Here is a 24,201-nt window from a genome sequence, read left to right as displayed (position 1 = left end):
ATAAGTTGTAAAAATGTATCTAGGCAATGTTATTGGTGGGTCTCCAGCAGGTGGATTTGGTTGTTATTCATAATAATACAGCGTGCCTCCATGCCACAGCTTTCTTTTTCTTCTCCTCGGGCTGCTGGAGGTGTCCTGTGGCTTTTCCAAGTGACCTTTCACCATTTAACTTCTCGCTCGTGTCTGATAATGACACACAAGCAAATCCCCATCTGTTCCCGTGCACATCCCTATTGGATCCTTTCTTGTACTGCATATTTCCACAGAGCTGCTCCAGGAGGGGAGTCTCATGCTGAGACTGTTCCTCTGCAATTTATGAGCAGGATTGGTGCCTGGAATTTCCCCAATGCCGGCTGAAAGACAGGCTCAGAGACCCCTTGTATACAATTCTGAAAAAAAAATGTGAAAGGCAATGAAATCTGAGCTGGGGCTTTCAGAGACAACTTGACAAGTCAATTGCCCTGTTAGGAGCTGACAACAGTGACCCTGATAGTAGAAATGATCCATTTCCTCTGGTTTAATTTATCACCAGCAGGATTCTGAGTAGCTGCTCAGTAGCACAATTTTCAGATACTGATATAGCATCAGTCCCAAATGGGACATTTTGTGAAGGGAGAGTTTACTTACAGTCCTAAAAAAAAAAAACCAAACAAAACCAATGCCTAGCAAAAAAAAGTGTCCCAGGAATGTTCAACATGTTTATTGTTAAGAGCTGAACCTGATACACGTGAAGCCTCACATTTTAAAATTCCTTACCCGATATTGGGTCCGTGGTGTTGCTCTCCTTTCTTAGGCATTTCAGTGTTCTTAAATAATTCCATTCCAGAGATGTAGGGAGGAGTGGTCTCAGTCAGTCTGAACTAAAGGTGAACAAAAAACATCCCTACAACTTACGGCTGGGGAAGAATAAGAATAGAAGAATTTGAATTTACCTCAATAGCATACACAGTCTACTTTTTTTCATTTCCCCAACACTGATAGGAATGATGTTTGGTTTTGGGGGTCTACTCATGAAGCTCTGAGGTTTTGTGATGGTGTTTTCACCAATGTTATCAGAAGTGATGCTGTGTTTCTCAATATCCCAGGGATAAGCATTGGGAGAGAAAAAAAAAGGCAGGGGGAAGCAAACTTATAAAAATACACCTGAAATATATTAGTTTAAAAACTTTTTTTTAAACTATCTGAAATTTGATAAATCACAGACAGCAATGAAAAATTTGAAATCCAGGCTTTTCCTGGTGCATCTCCCACATCTGTCCTGAGCTCAAGCTCAGTTTGGGTACAACTTTGTTCCTGTCCCTAATGCAGAATATATTTCTGGGGTGGGAAATGAGCCCCAGGGACGCGAGGAGGGCAGAGGTGATTTCCTGGGGGCCTGTGCTCCCTGTGCAGCTGGGGAGTGCAGCTCTCCTGGCTGCCCCAGCCCATCTCTCTGCTCTGGCTCTAATGGGAGCCTGAGCTCTGTAACAGAGCCATTGACATTCCATGGTTTGAGTTAGGTGGGTGAATTCCCCCTCGAGCAGCATGTCCAGATTTATACAGGAAGTCTGTGGCAGAGGCAAGAATTGAACCCAGCTTTTCTGTGACTATCTTTTTATTCCCAAGCTTCCAGTTAAACTGTAATCCATCTTGAACCACTTACTGGAAATAGTTCCCTAAAAATAAATTGAAAGTCTAAGTGATCAGGAAGTTTACCTAAACTTCAGAGGCAGGTTAATATGAGAGTACTTTGGGCTGACTCCTTGGAATGGCTCTTCTCGGAGAGGGCAGAGCATTGTGGGTGCTCTCCATCCTCCATGGAATGGCCCCGTTATTCTGCTCCTGGGGATCTGTCATTCCTGCCAGATACCTCCTTCCAGATCTCATGGAAAAACAAGCACTAGTGAGATTTGGGCAGTTGATTCAAAAATGAAAATAGAGGTCTCAGATGGGAGATGGACACTTGCATAAAGTACTGAAAAGCATCTCATCCCAACATAAAGTTGGATTTTGTTATCCAGGAGCTGTGAGAAGGGACATTCCCAGCTCCCTGCAGGCAGCAGGAGGGTGATGTTCCTCACCAAGCCCTCATGACCAGGAGGAGACCTGCAGCCTGTCCTGGCCTTCCTCTGCCAGGGCTGAGTGAGGGCCAGTTTCCAAGGCAGAGTTTTATGCCAGTGGCATTATCCACAAGAGGCTTTGGAGCAGGTTTGCTGGGAGAAATCAGCCCCTGTCAGAAGCCTGACAAACCTGAAAAGCCATTTGGCCTCTTATATTTGAGCTGAATTACTCCTGAGCACAACCTGTGTGCTGCTAACCAAGGGGAGACTGTTAAATAAGGTTACAGGACAAAAGTTAGCTGGTGTAATCAAACTGCTGCAATTTTGGTGGTTTAGGGTTTTTTTTAAAAAACCTCAGCTTGCAACAGTCTTGGGGGAGATGCAGAGAGGAGGTGAGAGCTCTGATGTGGAAGGGACTGGCATTGCAAACATGCTGCCTAGGTGACAATATTATTGTAATGCTTTTTTTACATATTTATTACACACATATATATTACAGATATACTTTTGTGCACACGTGTGAGTGCAATATATTAAGATTATTGACTGTGGAAATACACAGAAGAGTTTAAACTCCAGTAGAGTCATTAATTTCATTGAGTTTTGTGGTTTCAGTCTGAAATAGCGCATTTCAGCTGTGGAATGGGGCAAGGGGCACTTGTGCTTCATCCTGAGGCAGAGCTGTCATCATGGAAACAAAGATCCTTAAACCAACTGCACCCAGTCTGAGTGAAGTCAGACATTGCCTGGAAGTGAAAACAACCAAAGGGGTGTTTCACCCTAATGTGTAAAATCTCCGTGGGAACATTCCCATTAGAGCAGTGCCTGCAGTGCCACGGACAGCAAACCCCACTGGGGCCATGGGGCGCCCCTGAGCCCCTCGGCTGAGGGGAGCTCTCAGCACAGCACGGGCAGAGCCTCTTCCTAAGGATGGCCACCAAAGGGGTTTTCTTTTCAGGGGTGCTGTGTCTTGGTGTCCCAGGGAAATCTCAGGCTAGGAAGGTGGGTGGTTTTGCAGTTTAAACACTGCACAACAAACCCCATCCTGACAAAATGCAAACCCTGTTGCTGAAGGTAGCATGAAACCTGCCTAAGCTGGAAACCTCTGAACCTGGCCCCAAAAATTCTATTCCCTGGGTTTCCTCTCCAGAGGCAACTTCCTTTTTCTCATCCTAGGCTGCCTTTGGAGATCCAGATAGCTGTGTGTCTGTATGCACAGGTATATGCATAAAAAAGCTTTTTTACAAGAAAAAGCACCCCCAGCACTTGCTAACCCCTGTGCTCAGGGCAGCTCTCCTGTAGGGTTTAAACCTGCCCATGATAAATGTGCTGTTATTCTGGCTGCAGGTTTTTATTTCTGGGGATATCAATTGGATTCTTATTATGAAGGCAGAAAATTGGAGTTACATCTGGTGGCTGACGCATGTGACAGTATCACTGCGAGGAATTCCAGTTTCCTGAAGCTTTTCAATTAACTTGGAGCACTTTTCCTCAGGTGCTGCGTGCTCAGGTTTTCAGCGTGCGCCTGCTCCAAGCTGTAAATCAAGGAGTGGGTTATTGTACTTTCCTAGGAGCTCTTGTGCCAGTAAAATGAAACAGCAAATAATAAACCCCAAGGAGATTTATATAGCCTGAGTTGATGAAACAATTACTTTCTCATTCCGAGGCTCACTCAGAAAGGTGGGTTAAAAATAACTGAAAATTTACAAGAGCCTAAAACCGAATCTGAAAGGTACAACCTCAGCAACTTATTGGGCTCAGCCTAGTGAGCGCCAGATTTACTGTTTGCAATTTCTTCAACTTGTTCGGTCATTTTTATTATTTTTATTTTTTTTTCAACTGCTCCCTCCCCAGGCTGATGACAAGCCTTGGCAAAAACATCTGTGCAAATAAAGCAGGGGAAAGAGTGGAGTGACCCAGCCAAGAGCTCCCTGTGTCTGCTAGGGCAAAACCATTTGATGAAAGCATCCTTTCCCCCAAAGCCTCTGGGCTGGCGTGGCAGATGAAGGTCCTGGTTGGGGCATGGGTGCCAGGAGCCTCAGAACAGGGCTGAGAAAGCTCCCCTGTGCCCTTGGAGGTGAGTGAGGAGCCCAAGGCTGGGCAGGGTGGTAACATCCCCCTGGGGCTCCAGTCTCTGCACCCAGCCCTGTTAATGGCTCGTTCCTGGTGACACTTTTCCCACTCAGGGGCTGTGCAGTGGTGGGAGCACAGAGCAGACCGGGCTGTGCAGAGCTGGCACCAGCTGAGCCTGACCCGTGGAGCATTGCTGCTGACAAGGGCCCTGTGTGGAGGGTGTGCCTGAGGCTTCAGCAGACAGGAGCCGGCAGCAGGGAGCCCAGCAGATGCCAGGGCACCAGCAAAACACAGTCAGTGTGTCTGGGAGCAGGGCAGGGCAGAGCAGAGCAGAGAGAGACCAGCAGGGAGTTGGGGGTGATGGGAGGACTTAACTACAGTGCCCCACAGCTCAGGCACTGTTTCTGTCCCAGCCTGGTCCATCAGCTTGGTGAGTGCTCTGCTGACAGCAGGGATTAAGGTGACAGCACTTTGCAGTCAAGACATGTGGGGAGGTCCCACGTTCAGCTGCAGTACTTGGGGCAGGAAAGGAGCAGGTCAGTGGCCATTTCCCTCTGGCCCTGGCGATGGCAAATCCTTGGATTGGTGCACTGCCCCTGCTTTCTGCCCTGCTGGTGCTGGAATACAGCCAGGAGCATCTCCTCCTGCACAGCCAGTATGCCATTGTGTCCTGCTTGTCTCTTCCTCTCTTTGAGCTTTGAGCTTCCCCAAGTCTGTCCTCTCTGGGTGCCATTCCTGACTCATGGTCACATTGAGGGCACGCCAGGTCCCCACACACCTGGGGACAAACACCAGAGACTCTGTGTTTGACTCTGTGTTTGTCTGTGTACCCCCAGCCCTGCACAGCTGTGCAGACCCTTTGGAAACCACCTAATTCTCTGCTTCCTACTGCGACCTCCTGAGGAAATGGTGATGTGCTCCAAAGCCCTGCCACAGGAACAGCTTGGGGTTTTCAGCCTTTAAATAACATTTTCGTCCTACTCTTCCTTTTCTCCTGCAATATGGGCAGGTGAATAACGTGTTCCATGTTGCAGCAGTGAGTCCTGCCCCTTCAGCTCTGCATCACACCATGTCCCCCCTGCTGCCTCTATCCCAGCAGGGCCATGGTGGCCAGCAGGGACACTGGCACCTCCCTGTCAAAGGTTACTGGTGAAAAAAGCCTTAGCCTGCATTTTCCAGTACAGTTTTTGTAGAGTTCATTCCAAAGGCAAGGTGGAATGAAGGTGTTTGTTTGGTTGGTTTCCAGAGATGTTTTTGTCATAAATCAGGAAGGACACAAGAACATAGAAATGGGCTGTTAGATGGGCATAGGAGATTTTGTTTTCCTTTCAATGGAAAGTTCTTTCCCTCTACCAATATGTTTGGGGTTTTTAAAATACTTTTTTTTTTTTAATGACAGAAATCATCAACACATTGCTTTCAGCTGCCTTGTGACATCCTTGTGAGTGTCCCCAGTGAAATTTGGCTCTCCCCAGGCAGAGGCTGTTCCCCAGCCACCACTGGGCTCATCTATCAGTGCCACAAATCCTCCAATTAAAAGTGGGGGCTGAAATAATGATATGCATTTTAACAGACCAGTTTCCCCTCTGAAGGTTGGCATGTGATTCTTATTTTCTACATTATATAACTCCAAGGGTGGGATTTCTCAAAACCACTTGGTTCTGCCCTAATTCTTCTCCTGTTGAAGTCAGTGGGACTCTCTTACCCCTGGACTGCAATCGGAGCAGTTAAGCCAGCACTGGGAGCTTATGGAAACCACATCCTAACTATGCTCCCAGACCTCACCCAGATTTCTGCTTTCATGGCATGAAATTTGTTTTCATCCTATTAGATGTGCTGGAATGCTGATGTCCAAGGGAAGCTCCCAGGGACTGAGCTGAGCATTAATTCTGGCCAGGCTTGGCTCCCTGGGTTCCGGCTGCAGCGTTTCTGTGAGCGGGCAGGGCCACTCCTCACACAGGCAGCACCAGCGGGGTCAGGAGCAGGCAGAGCTGGGCATTCCCTGCTCATCCCAGGGCTCAGGGAGGCACAGGGAGCACCTTGGCCTCCAGGCAGGCACTGCTGGGCCAGGGACTCCACAGCCATTGCTGTACCTGTGTGCTCAGTGCTGCAGGCAGGGCTGTGGGAGGGGTTTGGGGCACTGGGCCTAAAGCACTGCTTCCTGCCACTCTCAGGGAAGTCATGTCCCAAATCTCCTTTCTTGAGTCAAGGACCTTGGCCATAGGTCCCTGGAGCTCTGTCAGCTCGGGGCAGGTCCAGCCTTCTGAGAGCAGTGATGGGAAACAGCTTCTGCAGGGAGTTTTCGAATAATTGCACTTTCCACACAAAACCATTTGGGTAGAAGATATCTGCTCATTCTTCAGAGAGGAGTGCCAGATTGCTGCTCCCTGGGAGCTTGGTCAGTTCTCTCCATTTTGGTACTTTTTGTTTTGTTCCTTTTTTAGATCTTTTTTGTCATTGTTATTTATTTAATGCGTCACTTGCAGTTGCTCTAAAAGTTCTGCTTTGCTTCTCAGATTCTTGGTAGAAAGTTGACCTCTATTCTTTTATGAAAATAAGCTGAAAACCAAACCAAAGCCAATAAAGAACAAAACAGTTCCCTAATTTTACCTCTTAATGTCCCCGTACCACATTGCCTGTCAGGCGTGCTGGCAAAATCCTGTCTTTTGTGCTTGAATTAATTTGGAAGCCAGCACAGGGAGGGGAAGGTGGCCCTGCTCATGTTCAGCATTAGATGAGGATGTGATGGATCCCATCCTGTGGCCTCTGCCATCTCAGGACTTTGTTGGGAACCTGGTGGAGTGTAAAATGACTCCACCCATGAAAATTCATCATGGGGAAAAGCTTCCACCCCAGGCTCCATATCCCACAGATGAAACCAAGTGGAAAAAGCTCCAATCCCTTTCCCTGTAGCCAAGAAAGTCATTTTGTGTTCCCTGCACATGCTGGACTGAACTCGGCCCACAGCTGATTGCTGCTGTCGATCCAAATCTCCCAAAAGGCTGGTGCATTTTCCTGCTAATAAATGTCCCACAAATGTTTTGAATTTCTGCACTCATTAGGGCTTAGGGAGGCTATTTGTCAGGACCAAAGACGTCTTCCACAATAAGCCAGCAGCTGTCTGCAGAGGGTGAGGAGACGTTTGTTGCCGTGAGCTGAGTCTGCTGTCAGCAACCCGGGCCCTGACCAGCTCTAGTAAATGTTTTATTGATTTAATATTAAATTAACTGCCTGGGCATAAGGAGTGCATTATTTTTAATGGCATTCTGATATTGGAGACTGCAGTTTGCTCGAATGCACCTGTAAAATTAGTATCCCCCAGTATTCTGCAGGAGCCATAAAAGGCAATGCTTGTGGTGCTGTGGAGCTCGAGTAGGGTTACACGGGACCCACTTGCACCCCATGGCTGCAGCAGCTCCTGCTGCCACAGGAGGGGAGCTCAGTCAGCTCACAGGGCTCCCTCCAAATTCATCTCCTCACTCTGAGGTGGGGTCCCTGAAGGCTGAGTGTAACCCCAGAGCATGGTGCCTGACAGGGCACAGGAGCTCATGGCATGGCAGGGCACCCTCTGAAGGGCAGGCAGTGCAGGAGCAAGTGATTTTCCTCAGTTTTGAGGTTCCTCAGTAAATGGCAGAAAGGAGAAAAAAAATTACAATTAAAAAGCATCACTTGTTCAGCACCAAATGTTTGGAATGTACCATTTTAGTAAAAGATAAAGCATTTGGAAACAAACAGAATTTTAAAAAACAAGAACATTTCTTAGTGTAAGAATGATAATACTTGAGTATTTGCTAATTTCAGAATGTCTGGGGGTTTTGTTTTGGTATTTTGTTTTGGTTTTGATTTTTGGTTTGGTTTGGTTTTGTTTTGCTTAGTTTTTTTGTTTAGAATTGGGCTGTGAATTTAATACAGGGAAGATTTCAGCCCAAATAAAAAATAGTTCAAATACAAACTAAAGAAACTAAAGTTCAAATGAAGCCCTCCATAGTGACCTTTTTATTGTCCTTAAAGTGTGTACCTGGTAAATGCTGCCTTTGGGTTTATTAAGGTTGTAAAAATGCCACGTTTGAGCTGTTTATATTTTTTAACTCCCTCAGAAAATGTTAATTACAGAGTCATATCTTCTTAAATGGCCTTCAGTGAGGGATTCTGAGAAATCCTGGGATTTCTGGGAAGTTCCTTTCACGTGGATTTCACAGTCATGAATCACAACTCCAAAACAATTATGGATCCAGGACACACAACAGGCATGACACCATGATCTTAGTATGTCCAAGGTATAAAAATAAAACCCTTAAATTAGAAGTTGGCAATGTCAGGGGATGAGGTAGGATACCAAATTTTGTGTATTTGTTGTTGAAGTTACTTTAAAGGCTGGAGAGATGAGGGGTTCCACACGTGGTTGAGTGACCAAGTTAATTCCAAGTGGCAGCTGTAAGTAAAGCAGCAATCCCAGTGGATTGGGATCAGAATGGGACCTGGCAGCATCTGGTACAATGCACTTTTCAACTGCTTTCTACAAGATCACTCCCTTTGTATGTATTGGTTGATGATCTCTCTTCTGCAATTGCTTTCTTGGACATACCAGTGAATGAAATCCATGTTTTCATACTCCTAAGGTAAATGTTGACAAGAAAAGTGTATTTTTTTCATGACTTTCCAGGTGACATCTAAGTTTCTTTCAAAAAAAGCTGAAAATTTCAATGACCTTGCTTTATCCGTAGATTTTTGGGCAGCAAAATTCAACTCTCTTTATGCTGGAGGAAGATGGGACAGAAAATGGAAATGTAATTTAGCAGGGATCAGTCATTACAAATATTGTCATTTCAACAGAGAGGGTTTCTGTAGGACCAAATAATGAATTTCTCAGGTGACAAAGTTTGCCCAGGACCTTTCTCGGGCTCTGAAGCTCATGAGTGCACTGAGGGCATGGAGAAAACCACAGAGAGAGGATCTGGCAAAGCTTTCTGTTGGCTTTTGTAGGTACTAAATCACCACAGCCTCCTGGATTTTATACCAGGGTGTTGGTGTTGGTCTCCCTTCCTTTGCCTGCTTCCCCTCTTGGTGCTGGACACTGCCTTGCCCCCTTCATGTGGAGTTCAGAGTGAACACAAAAGGTGGGCAGTCACTGCTGGGTCATTGCTTTTTGGTTGACTAATACAGATAATTCCCTGCCCAGGCAGCTTGGGCTGACAGAGTCAAACCATACTTTTTTCAAAGGATGTGGTGGATTTACTTATTCCTGTTTCTGTGTTTGATTTACTACCACATGATTTCATTAAATAAGAACTTAAGATGGGGATTTCTGCCAAGCAACTTCAGGCAAGGCCCATATTCCACAAATCCCTAAATTTGAGGGTGGTGGGTGGGGATATAATAATTTTTTTCTAGCAGATGTCCATTCTGCCTGTGGACTGGAGTTTGGTGTGGTTTGTTATTACTGTTGTTGCTTTAAAAACCTTGTAAAATGATGTTTATTTTCTTCTCATAAGATAATGAACTTGAATTTTTCAGTTCCATGAAGTTGCTGATAATTGTAATGGCTATTCTTTCTCTGATTAATAACAGCATTGGAGGGAATAAAGGGGAAATCTTCAAACAGGCAGCATTTCAGGCTTGAACTGGTTTCAGATTCAGACAAGGTTTCTTGGAGCTCTCCCCTGCCCTCCTCCAATCTAAGGCCATGCTTGTTGGTATTTTTAAGTAGATAAAATATGTAAGAAAGTTCCTCCCTTTAATTACTGGATAGAAAATCCAAATCCTGGTAGCTCAACTGTCCGGATCATGTTAAACTTCAGTGGAAGGAAATAAGTAAATGCAAAGAAGAAAATGCCAAAGAAAATGCAAGGAGGGAAGCAGAAGTGATGTGAGTTGGCCAGGAAGCGAGATCCGCTCGCTGGCGCAGCTCTGGTGGTATCAATCATCCCCACACAGCTTCAGCCCAGCCACGCCACCTCGCCAGTGCCTCCAGCTGGAAAGGTAACAGGCAAAGCTCCACCACTGCCAAGGCAAGTTTGCTCACTCCTGAATGCTGAGCTTTGCCCTCTGAGCTGTTTCTGTGCCAGCCCTGGCACTAGGGTGGCTATGGATGCAAACTGAGGATGGGATGATGCCGTTGTTGAAAGCTGGGCTGGACAGAAAGGCAAATGGGAATGTCTTGTCTCCAGTTCTGAGCTGGGTCTCCACTCCTGTGCCCAGAAGGGTTTCCAGGTAACACCTGGCCAGGAGAGGTTCAGGGCATTTTGGTGGTCCTGGTTCACTGCCCACTAAACAACCTCAGCAGACTGCTGTTGTTGCTTTAAACATTCCAGATGAGGCTCTGCAGATGTTTTGGGGAGCCACTCCTTGGAGCTTGGGGTCCAGGGTGACACATGCAGCCCCTCAGGCTGGTGACACAACCTCCTGTGGCTCAGCCTCAAGGATTCCTTTTGGTTCATTTTGCTCTTTCTTGGCCATTTTGGGTTTGGCTTCACAAAGACCATCAGCCGTCTCCCACCCAGCACCTCATGCCACTGCTGGCCTTTCAAACATCTGAAGCATTCTGGCCAGTGGTGCAAGGAATTGTGTTTACATCTTCTCTGAGAGACATCCAGAGTTGAGAGGACAAAAAATGGCCAAGACAGCTTAGTGCTTTTGGCTTATTGTTTGAATATTTAAAGATGTTGCATCTGGAAAGTATTCCATTCATTTGTGGCTAGCACCCATATATCAAATTCATGAGCTTCCAAGTAAACAGCTGTCACTGGAGCTGCCACAGAGGGAAATTGGCACTGCTGGCTTGTGGTGAGTGGAGAGGGAACACGCTGGTACAGCCTAATCCAAGGAGGAAACACTAGCCCAGATGTGTAGAGGACAATGAATGAATTGTTCCTTGGACTCCTCAACTTCTCTGCTGTAGTAACAGGAGACACAATTAAAGCCTCAGATGATTCCATTCCCTGCACACAGCATGGCAGCCTGGGAGCTGGGGCTGCATCCTACAGGCACAGGCACACAGCAGCCCCCTCTGGGCTGTGTCTGAGGGACAGCTGCCATCCGTGCTGGAGGCACATCTGTCTGCAGGCTGCTGTTTGGCACTCTCACAGCCTGGAGCACCAACGGCCATGGCTTCCTCAGGAGGGCACCAGCACCCATCCAGGCCTCGTGCAGCAGGGGTGGTGGTGGGTGCTTGTCCCAGAACTTCAGCCTCTGTGGGGCTGGAGGCAGTGCCAGGGCCTCAGCTGGGAGCTGGGGCTTCCCGTACGAGCAGCTCAGAGCGACCCAAGGAGCTGCACCTGCAAATGCTGAGGTGAGGGCTCAGCTTTGGGTCTCCAGAGCTTTTTGTGGTGTGTCCCAGGTCAGCAGGGGCAGGGCCTGGCAGTTCCAGCTCCTGTTTGATCAGTCTGCTTTCCATGAGGTGCTCAAGGAAATGAACCCTTAATGAAGAGGAATTGTGGAAGAGGGACAGAGATGATTCTGTGATTGCTTTCTTGGGAGGGGCAAGTTTTGGAAAACCCCATGGCAGTTCCAGGGTCTGTGGGGTAGGAGCGTTGGGGCACCTGGGGAGACTCTGGCTGAAATGGAGGAAGAGGAGCAAGAAGGGTTCCCCATCCTCCTTCCAGAAGGGAGGGGCTGAGGCCTGGGGAGGTGAGATGGGCCCTCCACGGAGGTGGGTGCATCAATCCCAGAGAAAGCATGGATGACATGGGAAAACTCTTCCCAGCTCCTGCCCCAAAGCTGCTCTGGCATCTCCTCTGGGTGCTCTGGCACTTCCCAGGGCTCAGGATTTGCCTCCTGTTTACTACCCAACCCAAAGTGGGTTTGAACTGGTGACCTAAAGGTGAAAGGCTCTGCATCTTATTAGAATTACTGTGAGCTGCTGAACGAGTCCCCCATGGCAGTTAAGGTTTGATTATGGTTCTAGAAAATGTTCAGCTTTTACAATTAGTGTCAAAGCAGTGGTAAGCCCCTCTTTGATTCCTGGGTGTAGGCTCGTGCTTTTCTTAACCTCACACATATGCTGGCATATTTACAGTAAGTGCTCAGGGGTTTGTTTTTTTAATTATTATTTTTTTATTTTTGAATTAAAAATGAAAGTTCCCCAGGGAAATTATGCAATGGGAAATAGCCACTTCAATAAACTCGACTCACACATTTTATTGATTATGGTAAATTTAATTATTCTATTTAAACCTTGCTTATACACACACAAAAAAAACCTTATTCTTTTCTTCCTACATGTTTTTTCCTGTTTTTGTATCCGTCTCTATGGACCAAAACTGTGCTATGTGTTATTTTAAACTTTTTAGAGAAGAATACTCAAGGCTAAGTTTCTTCCTCATAATTAGAAATTAAAAATTAGAGAACATACCATAAATCTTACTCAAAACATCTTCAAATAGAACTACTAATTGTGAAACAGCAGTAATTATGGCTTTTAATGTAGCTCTTTTGCCTCCACCTTACATTACATGACCGCTTTCGCTAAGGGAAGCAATTATCAAGTGCAAAGGATGTTTAAAAACCCCAAAATAATAACAAAACATAGAACAAAATCAGTATTTCTCTTACTTAGGACTTCATTAGGTAACACTGTTTGGTTTCTTGATGTTCAGATATTACCTGGAGGTTTCAGTCTGTTTGGACACCATTGCACTGAGGTTTTTAGAGGCTACTGCCAAAAGACAGTGAAAGAGCTGCTGATCCCTGGGTCTGAAAACTTATTTCCCTTTTCCTTCTCTTTCAGGGAGCTGCTGCTACTTCTTCCAACCTGCTGAACCACATTGAATCCAGGTAATCACCCTTTTTCTTCTTAAAGTTATGAACAGTCTCCCCTTCCTGGGGAAATGCATTTACTCATTACATTGTGACTGTCCCTGTGACTGGGGAATGTTCCTGTGGACACAGGGCTGTGGGGCTGAGGTCAGAGCAGTCCTCCAGGGCTGGAAATTAGAGTGTGGGAAGTGGAATTGTCCCTAGAGATAAAGAATCACAAGTAATTCCCAATCCGTGCTAAATGAGGGGCCTCTTCAGAACCAGCCCATCAGAGCAGTGAGACAAATCATGGTTGTTCTTCTTCCCTGACACTGCAAAATTGTCTGGGGTTCTGGGAGCTGAGCTGACCAGTTCTGAAATGTGAGGAAGGAGCCAGTGTTTGTTCAAGGTTTTGTTCCTTCCAGATACAACTTCCATCTGAGTTCTTTCATGAGACTGTCAGACCAGGGTCAAATCCTCATCTGTAAAATCTGAAAGGGCCCCGTTTGTTTCAAGGGATCTGCACCCCTCAGTCTGTGGGGTTCCCTGGAAGGAGCCAGTGGGAATGCAGGGATGGTGAGGGTGGAGCAGCAGGGCTGGGATGTGGAAGGTTCTAGAGGCTGCAGGTGAGCAGGGCCCTCTTTGCTCCCCTACAGTTTCTCTCCAGGTGGCACATTGGACTGCCACCATTGTAAGCACAGTGACCAATTTTCTGGATATCCCTTTTTGGAAAAAGATGGGCTGGGGGGACCTTGATGCCATTTGATGGGTTTCCTGCATCACAGTGTGAGTCATTAATCACATTTGTACCTTCAAGAAGGAAATATTAACTGGGATAAACTGGGATACTCTGTATTCTGGTAGATTTAAGATTTATTTGCTTTATTCATAAAGTAGAGCTGCAAATAAGTACTTGCATATTTCTGAATGACTTACACTTAAATATAGCCACAATCTGATGTAAACTGGCAAAATTCCCTTAGTTAAATGGATTCACTCCAGCTTGCACCAGGAGGATTAGGCCCTGAGATTCAAGCAAGCCCTGTTGTGATGACCATGAAAAAAACTCAGATTGAAGATAAGTTTGGAAGCAATCAAACCAAATCATAAGCCTGTCTGATTTAATTTGTTTTTCTGGCAAGCCATGGATTTCTGAATACAACCTTGTTGCAATGTGTATTGCACCAAATCCTTCAGCTGATGAGCCCATTGCCACAGGTGTCACTCTCTGTGCCACAACTCCCCAGAGCATTTCCATTTCCTTCCCTGGAACTGTCACCATGCTTAGCCCTGTCTGATCCCAGAGCCAGCTTTTGGCCTGGCTGACACTCAGAATTCTTTTGCAGATGGGCCAGCCTAGGACACGTGTTCCTGCTGGGATGGGCACTCTGCCCCACCTTGCTGCCTCCTCCATGAGAGTGTGAGAGCTTGGACCAACAGCCACCTCCTCAAATGGCAACAAAAGACTCCTTGCCATTAGCCAGGCTGGCTCAAAGTGCAGCAGAGAAGGGGATTTTTTTGGCAGGGCTGCAGATTGCACACATATACAGCTCATCACCTACTGCTGCCAGTGATGCTCTGGGCTAAGTTATAAAGTCATCTCCTTGCTCCTTGCCTCCCTTTCCACAGCTGTGGCCGTGGGCTCTGTGAGAATTGGCACACCAGGAGATTTCTTGGGTGGCTACTGTGGTGACACAGAGAGAGATGTATGAGCAATACTCCAAATGGAATCCCTGACAAGAAGGAATTTTGAAGCCTGACTTGAGTTCAAGAATAACCCCAGAAGAAAAATTCTTCTTCTACCTTCCCTCCTGAGAAGTGAGCTGAGGTCAGTTGTCTCCATTCCTGCTTTCCATGGTCTTGTATAAAACAATCTGCATGAAAACTTGAGGGTGAAAAAGCCAAAAGCTTCATGCTGTAAATTTTGAAATGGCACAATTGCAGCACTCTTGGCATTTTTGTTTTTCTTCTGGATGTTTTCCTTCCAAAGCAAAGTGCAGTCAAAAAAAAAACAAACCAAAAAAACCAATCTTTTTTTGCTAAGTGATTCCTTTCTGGCATATTTCAAAGAAAGAGGTGTGTATTCCTTTTATTTAGCCTGTTAACCACATAACGTATATGGTTATTCTGCAGCTTCCCCAACCATTTCTATTCACTACTGCTTCAGACAAAGCAGGATCCTAGTGTGTCCTTTTGGGATCCTGGCTATCCTAACACTCAGAGCTCAAGGTTGGAAGGAAGCTTCACTATTATTTCTTCCCTGCCCTTTGTTATTATCATCATTATTATTGGCAGTAGCAAATGCTGTTCAAAGGTGCTGCACATCTTCAGCTCCCATGGGAGTCCCTGGCTCCATGAAGGATTCATGTCTGGGATGCACAGGCACTGTGGTCAGTCCTGGCCACCCTGCAGCCCTTCTCCAAGTGCAGCAGGAAGAAGGGCATTGCCACAGAGGAGGATTCCAGGGTTAAGGTGCTCCTTGTGGGCAGGAGGTCCCAGGTGCTTTGGGAACATTTTCTGCAGTGCCCTAACCCTGGTCAGTGCTGAAGATGCCCAGGCACAGTGTGCTGACCGCCTGCTTCATTTCACAGCAGCACTGCTGCATTTCTTGGAGAATAAATATTCCCTCTCCTGCTCTTCACAGGAACCCCTTGATTTCATGGGGGTAAAAAAGTCTTGATTTTTCTTTATCTTTCTTATTCCTTTAGCCTGTTCGACTCACTGATTCATTTCATACACTGAAAGTTGCATTCCATTTTTGAGCTTAATTTGTTTCCCTTTTTCTGTTTCTTTTTGTTGTTATTGGTTAGCTCCAGAAGGAGCAGTCTGGATGCTTTGTCTGCCCAAAATGAGGGTTTCTTACTTTGCCATCTCTCCCCAGGATTTTGTTACATTCCCCTAGAGTTTATCTGTACCATGCACTTCAGAGCTGCTCCCAGGAGCAAAGGCTGAGTCCTGCATCAGCAGCTGAGCTAAAGCAGAACTGGTGGGACAGCCCTGTACCCCAGAGCCCTCAGCCAGCCCCCTGAGCCATGGGGATGTCATGACTGATGTTCCTGCGGGCCAGAAGCCCTGTCTGTGCCACTGCAGAGCCCAGGCGTGCCCAGGACAAGAGCAGCTGGCCGTGCCCATCTCTCCTCTCTTTTCTCCTTCCAGACTTTACTGCGTTTATCCTCTTAGCACCTCTGTAATTATCTGTCTGTAGCAGATGAGACACAGAAGAGCATGCAGGTTTGCAATTTGAGCTGGGCCACGCAGGAGCTCTTTGCAGAGGAGGCAGCCTCCTGAGGGGTGAGTAATGTCCTTTTGTCAATCCCATTAGACTCCTGCTTGTGTCCTCACACACCTAGAGACAAGCCCAAATCACTGAGCCTGACTCTGGCACCTTTCACCCCGTCCCAGCACAACTCCCAAAAACTGCAGAGCAGTTCCACTCTGATTCACTTTGAAGGCTCAGGTCTTATTTATGCCACCAATGTAAACATCATTTTAGTCTGACAAATACACAGAAAGTTCACAACAGCTGCCGTTGTGTGCAGTGCCCTGCAGAGCAATCTTGCCCTCACAGCTAGATTTTTACCAGTGTGACTGGAAAAGGGAATCAGATGGTGCTTGGCTTTGAATGCAGGTGTATGGGCAGCTCTATGAGCAGTTAAACCCAGAACTACACCAGGAACCTGATTATGGCTTTAGACCCTGAGTCAGCAGCAGGAGTCAAGTGGAGGCAGCCAGGGCAGCTTGAGGGAGGCTGAGCAGAGCAGAGACTCTGTAAAACAGCAGTGAGACCAGGTCTGCTGAACATCCTTCCTGCTGAGTGAGTCAGCAGCAGTTTAATTAGGCATAGCTGGGCAGGGAGCAGCAGTTATGACAGAAGAGGCTTTGCTTGATAGGATCGTTTTCAGCACAATAATATTAATTAGCAATTGCGATAGGGAACATGAGGCAGGTGGAGCACTTTCTGTCAAGGTATTTTTGTAAGGAATTAGCCTGTATAAACACCCATTGTAAATACATTGTCCTTGTCAGGTGTAATAACTGCCTGGGCACACGGCATCCTTCCTCACAATGCAAAGATAATTAAAGACGCAATTCCACTCTCCGGTGCTTCTCCCAGCTGCTAATTGTGTCACCCCAGAGATCCAAACAATTATAGCAGGAAAACACTGGGGGACTGTTAACAGTCATTTCCAAAGTGTGGACAATAAATAGATTGAGAAAACGCTGTGAGCGTTGAGCCAGCCTTGGAAAAAGCTAGAGGAAAATCTGTATTTCTGACGCAAACATGGAAATTTGAAATGGGAGTGAGGTGTCTAAACATCTTGGAGGAACTTAGACCCTGAGCTTTCTGGAGCCAAATCCCACCCTAGCCTAGAAACAATTTCATATTTCACAGCCTTCACATTTTCCCCGGATGAACGTTGTTCTTAGAAGCTTATACAAGGAGGGCGAATCCTGAAGACATTACTTAAAGGAAATTTCTATTCATGTCGCTGAATATTCACCACTGATAATCCTGGTAATAATTCTCATGAAAAACTGTGTTACAGTGCATGTTGTAATTTGTGATGTACAGCAAATATAATATATTGTATAACTCAGTATTACAGGTCTGCATTACATACCTGCAATATTATGCCCTGGTAATTAAACCAATTAAAGTGCAGTTATGAGCTCATTAAACCCAAGAAATATGAGATGTCAATCAATTGTGTTCATCAAGATAAAATCTTATCAAATTCAAATGGTTCAGGCCTTCAAACCAAGTGTTCATTCATGTCTCCATTTAACACCCCGGGAGAACATGCTCCAGAAATGCCTGTACAGACAGATGGGAGCTGCACACACAGCCCCACTGCACAGGGAACTGCTGCTGGATATTTTTACCTCTTTGCTTCCCATGATTCATCCAACTGGGATATTCTGTTGCAATCATAAGGTTTTAAATATTTAAAACCATCACATGATTCTTTAGAGATCTGATAGAAGCAAAGCACAGCTGCTAGCCAGGTATGTGAGTTTTGCACATTGTTCCTCAGCAAATGCCAGAATGACTGAATCCTCCTGCTGTGGTCAGATGCCTTTTCCCAGGTGCTGCAGTTCCTGAACTGGTCCTTGCAGAATTGGCAGGTCCAGCTCTCCCTCTGGGCTCAGAGGTGATCCTGAATTAATTCTTTTGAAGTCACCTGGGATAGTGCCTTCCTGCCTGGAGCAGAACATTATACTCCGGAATAAACATACTTGGGGCAGAAATCTCCTTCCCACCCCAGTTCTCCCATGGCTTTTATGGTGGGGATAAGATTTTGAGCATAACCTCTCTGCCATCCCAGTCATTTGCTGGGAGTGTTTGGTGGAGCTGAGTGATGGCAATTCTGGACTTTTGCTGGGTGTTGAGAAGAAAAATTTGGTACAGCTGAGCTGGTGATCATAGGAGCTGCAAAAGGAAGAATTCAGATGTACAGAGAGGCAGCAGAGGAATGGCAGTGACAGGGGCTTCATTGAGCTGGGTCCTTGAGGCTGCCCTCAAGGTGTGTCTGTACAGCATCTGAACCCTCAGCAGGCCTTGGTCTTGGCTCTCATATCTGAGGGGGGCTCTAACATAGGCAATAATAACACCAATGGTGACGATGATGCTAATGAGAGTCTGATAACTGAGATTTTTTCATATGGTCCAGAGACTCCATGCCTCAGGTTGAGCTCCTCCAGAGCAGAGATGTTTATGTTTATACTCATTTCTGGGGGGAGGAGAGTGTTCCTACCCAGAGATCAAGTCCACGGGGAGAGAGAGTTGTGGGATGATTTTTCTGTTGTGAGTAACAAAATTATGATCAGAAAAAAAGAGGAGGGAGAGAGGAAAATGTGGGTGATGTTGTTATTACCAAAACGAAAGAATTTAGATATAATCATAGCAGTTAGGGAAACGTGTTTTTAAAGACCTTGAGAGAGGTCATAATGAGAGTTTAGTTTGTAGATCTAATCACACTTTACAAGACCATATGCCAGTTCCCAGTGGTGTCCATAGTGAACAGCAGGACATCAGTAATTTTCCAGATGTGGCTTCCCCCCTAGAAGGACAACAAAACCAGTGAGAAGGACTGGAGTGACCCAACACTGGGGGAGTCTCTGAACTCCTTTGGACTGGGATGCTCTCATGAATAGTTTGGTTGTTGCCTGGTTACACTGGCATTAATTCTTCTCCAGTGTGACAGAGCCCACAGAGAGAAGGAGAAACTGGGAGAGGGATCATAGGTTCTAATTTTATGGAAATGTCCTCATAAAACAGAGCTGAAGCGTGCGCACCATAACATCTGTCCCAGATACCCAGTGAGCATTTGGAGCCACATCAATAGTGGGGCACAAGGGAGGGGTGTTTGGTGCCAACAGGGCGCCTTCTAAAGGTGCCAGTGCAGAGATCACGGTCTCAGGTTCTGCCCTGAGCTTTCTCTAACTTAGCAAACATGCTTGTTTGGCCTCCTTTGGTCAGATCCTTCCCTCCCCTAGCCTTGGGGCACTGCCCCTGTCCCACTGCAGCACAAGCACCTTCCAGGTCAGAGCACTCAGCAGCATAGAGGTCACAAGGGACTCTGGAATCACCAGATCTTCTGGTTTTGCTTAGACAGAGTAGTGTCTCTCACAAACTCTAACTGTGCTTGAGGCTGCGACCTTTTGGAGGAGAGCGCTTGGAAAAGATAGCCCAGCGAAGGAGGAAAAATGACATTCCCCAGGGAAGGAATGTGCAGTCATTTGTTGTCTTCTGGAGGTTTTGCTGGCAGCCTGGCACCCTTGCTCCAGGTTGCTCTTTCCTTCCATCTTGTGTGTTTTGTGCCCATTTTGTGACTGACATCAGCTCAGGGAAGGAGCTGTCCTTCCCTGTCTGACAGCAGCTCCTGGTGTCACCCTGATGCAGCTGACTCACAGCTTGCTCTGGAGGAGCAGGGAACAGTCTGAGATCCACCAGAAGCAACCAAGTGCCTGCACGGTGCCTTCAGACAGACTCAGAACTGGGCTTTGCTTGCACCTCTGGATGCAGTGAACGTATTGTCACTTCCCCAGAGGGATTGTGACAGTGACAGCTTTCCATGGGAGCAAGGAGTGGAGTTTGCTAATGAGCTGGAGAGGGAGGGAGGACATTTCAGTCAGGGACTGTTCTCCCAGGGCAGTGGCACATCAGGAGCTGCTTGGCCAAGCGAGCTCTGCCTGCCCAGGGCTGCAGAGCCGAGCGGGAGAGCGGCTCCAGCCAGGGCTGTGCCAAGGACAACGTGCTGCTCTACATGTTACTGAGCCCTGGGCCAGGGGCTCGCAGGAGAAAAGGAAAAAGCCCTCGTGGGAGATGGCCTATTTTTAATGAGCCCAAACCTCTTCCACAAATTAAGTGAAATATTTTAAAAGGAAACAATATTACTTTGGGTTTATTTGTTTCAGCTACTTAGTTACAGCTCCACGTGGACACAATTAATGGAGGAAATAGAGTATTTTATAAGCCCAGGACTCTGAGATAGATATTTTGTGACCATATGAAATTCTTTGCCCTAATCACCACACATTCCTAGGCAGAAGGTTGTATATTGCTGAAGATTATTAACCTTGATTCCAAAAATGTGTCTAGTCATTGAAAGGCAAAGGTCAAAAATTGTCATGGCATTATTGTGCCAGTTTGCTCTCCACTTTCCACTAAATTCCATGCTCTCCATCTCTGGCTCAGGTCTGCCCTAATAAAGTATTCCTCACCAAGAAAGAAAAATTGTCTTTTCCACTGGAGCAAGTGTGATTTCCTAGATCCTTCAGACTCCCTGTGACTTCATGTAAATCACTTGGACCCTTCAGTACCTTATTTCTTGATGATTTGAGGGTTTCTTTTAATAGAATATGATTTCCCCTTTATTTGCTTGTTTGCAGGATGATTTTTTTCAAGGCAATGAATCATCTTATTTTGGTAGTATCTAACACCAACCTCTCTGACCTTTGCTCGTCAGAGAATAAAAACAGATTGAGATAAAAACCTGGGGATGAACGTTGTTTAGATGAAGAGTTTCATTTGTGCCCTGTCCTGCTTTCTTGATGATAGGTAACAACAAAGAAGTCATCCTTAGAATAAAAAAAAAATGGGCTTTTTCAGTTTTCTGAGACTGCTTCAAATATCAGAGATGGGGCCCACAAAATACCAGGGGAGGGAGTTGTGGCAGGAGCGAGTGGGGCAGCAGGGTGTGATTTCTGGGTGGAGAGAGCTGAGCATTTGCTCAGGTCCATGAGCGTCAGGAATCAGCCATGGCTTCTCCCAGGCAGGCCCAGCTGTCCTCCCTCGCAGCTCCCAGGGCAATGCTGGGCAGGCTGCATTGCCCAGGAGGAGGAAAACAACACCTCCTGATGCTGTCATCTCTGCTAATGTCCCCAGAGCGAACCCAGAGAGCAGTAAATAAACGAAGACCCCCTCTGCCTGCCCCTCAGCCCGATGATGAATTTGGTTACTGTACACGGCGCTGCTCGGCCGTGCGGGGCTCTGGGAATCCATTAGTAGGGCAAGGGTGAGTGACTTCTGACTTCAGCGACCCTTAAAGTTAATCCAGCATTGTAGGGGCAGAATTAAATGTGATGAGCTCAGAAAGTGTGATAAAACCAGATTTAAGTGCACAGCTGGACAGCAACCTATAAAGGCAGAATTTAAAACCGTAATAAAAACTTTGTAATCTAATTACGACGGCAGAGTTAAAGGTGAGGTATTTGCAGCATGATTCACATGCACCATGGCTAACCTCTGACATCTTGAATATATTATGTGGTTTCTTCACTACAGGCGTAATTTTTGAGTTACTCTCTCACACTACATGGTTCCCTGTGTTTTATTCTCAGGCACTGTCTCTGGAGGTTGCAGGGCTGGGCAAAACCCTCTGCCTTCCTGTGCTTCTGCCTCCAGGGGTCTCTGGGCTGCTCCTCCCCACGCTCTGGGCACCTGGGCAGGGGCTGCAGCAGGTGCACAACACCTCCAAAATATTGCAGCTGCTGAGAGAGTTTGAGGAGAAATTGCAGCAAGAGTGGTCATGTCTAGAGCTGGTTTTAGCCTAGCTAGACTGAATACCAGGGGAGGGAGGATGCAAAGGAAGTTAGAGCTTGGATGCAGGATACAGTCCCAAGCAGTGTCGCTGCCATCCTGTCTTCCTTGCAATTGGCACCCAATTAACACCACCACTGATAGCAGCCACGTCTCTGATTTCAGTGTTGGCTTGTCCAAACACCGGAGGGAGGGAAAAAACCAACCTGTGAGCCCTGCCTGGCTGCTCTGGACTGCTGCCAGTGATTGATAGAGCCTGCTTTGCCCATCTGGTGCAGAGGGCTCTCAGCAGGGTGGGCACTGCCAAGTGAGACAACAGCCTCAGATCCAAGTCTGGCATCTGCCAGCAGACGGGTTTGGTGCTACACTAGAGCACAGGTCTGTTCCCTGGCTCTCTTTGAGCACTGCCCAGCATCCCAAGAGCCCTTCATGTGCGGGCAGGTGTAGTGGTGAGATTCAAACACATTTGCTCAAGTTGGCAACAGCTCTGCAGTAACACCTGAAGGGGTCTCACTTTCTTCAGCCAGCCTATGTCAAGACAGAAGTTTCAAATTAGAAATCTACCCCATGTGATAATTCTGATTGTTTTTCTGTATCCCAAACACCAATTCAAAAATGGAGCAAAAATGTCAGAAGAAAATCTTTCTATCTTTCATTGGGGGTTTTCTTAAGCTAAAATTACTTGGTGGCGTTTCTGAAATCAAGTTTCATTCTTTTTGAATTTAGCTGAAAAGCATTCTTTTAAGTCTGATTGGCACAAGCTATATGCCTACAGCATAATGCTGAGGACAGCCTTGTCTGTAGAATCAGCATCCCAAAATAAACTTCAGCTCCCACAAGGCAGTGTGAACCCAGCTGATCAATCTCCACAAGTGTTGTTCTTAAACTGATGAAATATTTCCCATATTTATGAAACCAAACTGAAACAGATCTGTTGCTTAGGTTTTCCCAGTGAGTAATCCAGTAGTGTTTTTCCTCAAGGAAATTAATATTTTTTCAAGGAAATGTGTTTCAGAACATGTCTCTCTTTTTCCCCTTTTAAGAAGCTCAGGGGGGAAGAGCAGAGCCCTCAAGGACCCCCTGTGAAGGATTCAGGGTGATGCTCTCCCAAAGGAGGAGGGCGTTGTGTGAGCCATTGGCTAAAATAGGTGATTGATGTCAGCAGTGAAAGAGGAGTGGGGTGCTCTCTTGGAAAAGGAACTGCTCAAAATTCCAAGTACACCTTACCTTTGTGATCAGGGGCCTATCTCAGTGTTGATATTTAAGAGACAGAGACCTGCTTTTTGCTTTAGAGAGGAAAGGATGTTATGTGCATTACTGAGTTGCCATATACACGTCTGCCCTTCCTGAGACAACTTTATTCCAAACTCTCCTTCTCTCCCTACAGCTGTGCAACAGCTACATCAGGAGAGAACCCTGCAGGGGACAAGACAGCTTCTAAAATGTGATTGGGGACTACCAGGAAACACCACAACAAATGCCCCAAACACAGGAAGGAGCCCAGCAGCTGCAGGAAGGCAGCATGAGGATCAACAGAGACACATGCCAGGTACAAAGAGGGTGAGATCCCAGAGCCCAGGCCAGCAGCCACACAGCCAACCCTGCTCTGGTGGGGTTAGAAATCCCATCCTGGATGGCAGCTCCAGCTCCCTGCACAGGGAGAGAATAAGGGAGCATTTAACACCCTCAGTCTGCAAGACACAGACAGGAGGTGGTAAATACCTTGATAAGGAAACTGGAGTGAAAATACCAGCTTTAGGCAATCCAGATTTTATCAGGGAAGTATGCAGGAATGAGTAACTGCCTGACATGCAGATGTGCCTCTGCACAGTGCCAGCAGCCTGCCAGTCCCCACATCTGGCCTCAGGCAACACGCTCCCATTTCCAAACCCATGTGATTTGGGGGTATGCTGCAGAGGAATTTTTGTGTGGGGTTCTCACTTGGGCAATGGCAGTGCCCAGAATGAATCCACAGCTCCATGCCTGGAAGATTATCTACACTCAGCACTGGAGACTTGTTTTCCTGCTGTAAGAAGCAGCTTGGCATGTAAGCAAAGGCTGTGGCTCTGCTTAGCAATGACATGCATGTCACAGCATGGGAATCCATGTGTGCTGGTTGAAAACAAGATCCTGGAATCCAAGGGCTCAGCAAAGTCATAAACATTACTCCTGAATATTGCTCAGTGAATGGATGGTGTCTTGTGGACTGTGGCTGTCACTGTGGGCCCAAGAGAAGACTTGTGCCCAGTCCCATAATTGTCTCTGCAATGTGAGTCACAAATTTGGTGGGAACAGATGGAAACTGAAGTGCTG

General features: G+C 46.6%; 1 long non-coding RNA gene across 7 annotated transcripts in view; it reads left to right on the top strand.

The window, feature by feature from the left end:
- Positions 1 to 23,411, top strand: part of LOC135446182 (uncharacterized) — a 62,053-nt gene extending 38,642 nt beyond the window's left edge. The window contains exons 2-5 of one of the 7 annotated variants that reach the window (XR_010439691.1): positions 12,838 to 12,884; positions 14,192 to 14,673; positions 16,054 to 16,136; positions 17,239 to 17,409. This is a non-coding gene — a long non-coding RNA (uncharacterized LOC135446182). Of the gene's footprint in view, positions 1 to 12,837; positions 12,885 to 14,191; positions 17,410 to 23,275 lie in introns of those variants that run through there. The other 6 variants (XR_010439688.1, XR_010439690.1, XR_010439685.1 and 3 more) reach the window with 6 other exon arrangements.
- The last annotated feature ends 790 nt before the right edge of the window (positions 23,412 to 24,201 follow it).

The sequence above is a fragment of the Zonotrichia leucophrys genome, chromosome 3, assembly GCF_028769735.1.
Source record: "Zonotrichia leucophrys gambelii isolate GWCS_2022_RI chromosome 3, RI_Zleu_2.0, whole genome shotgun sequence".
In the NCBI taxonomy this organism is placed as follows: domain Eukaryota; kingdom Metazoa; phylum Chordata; class Aves; order Passeriformes; family Passerellidae; genus Zonotrichia; species Zonotrichia leucophrys.
This window is presented reverse-complemented; position numbering and strand designations above follow the sequence as displayed.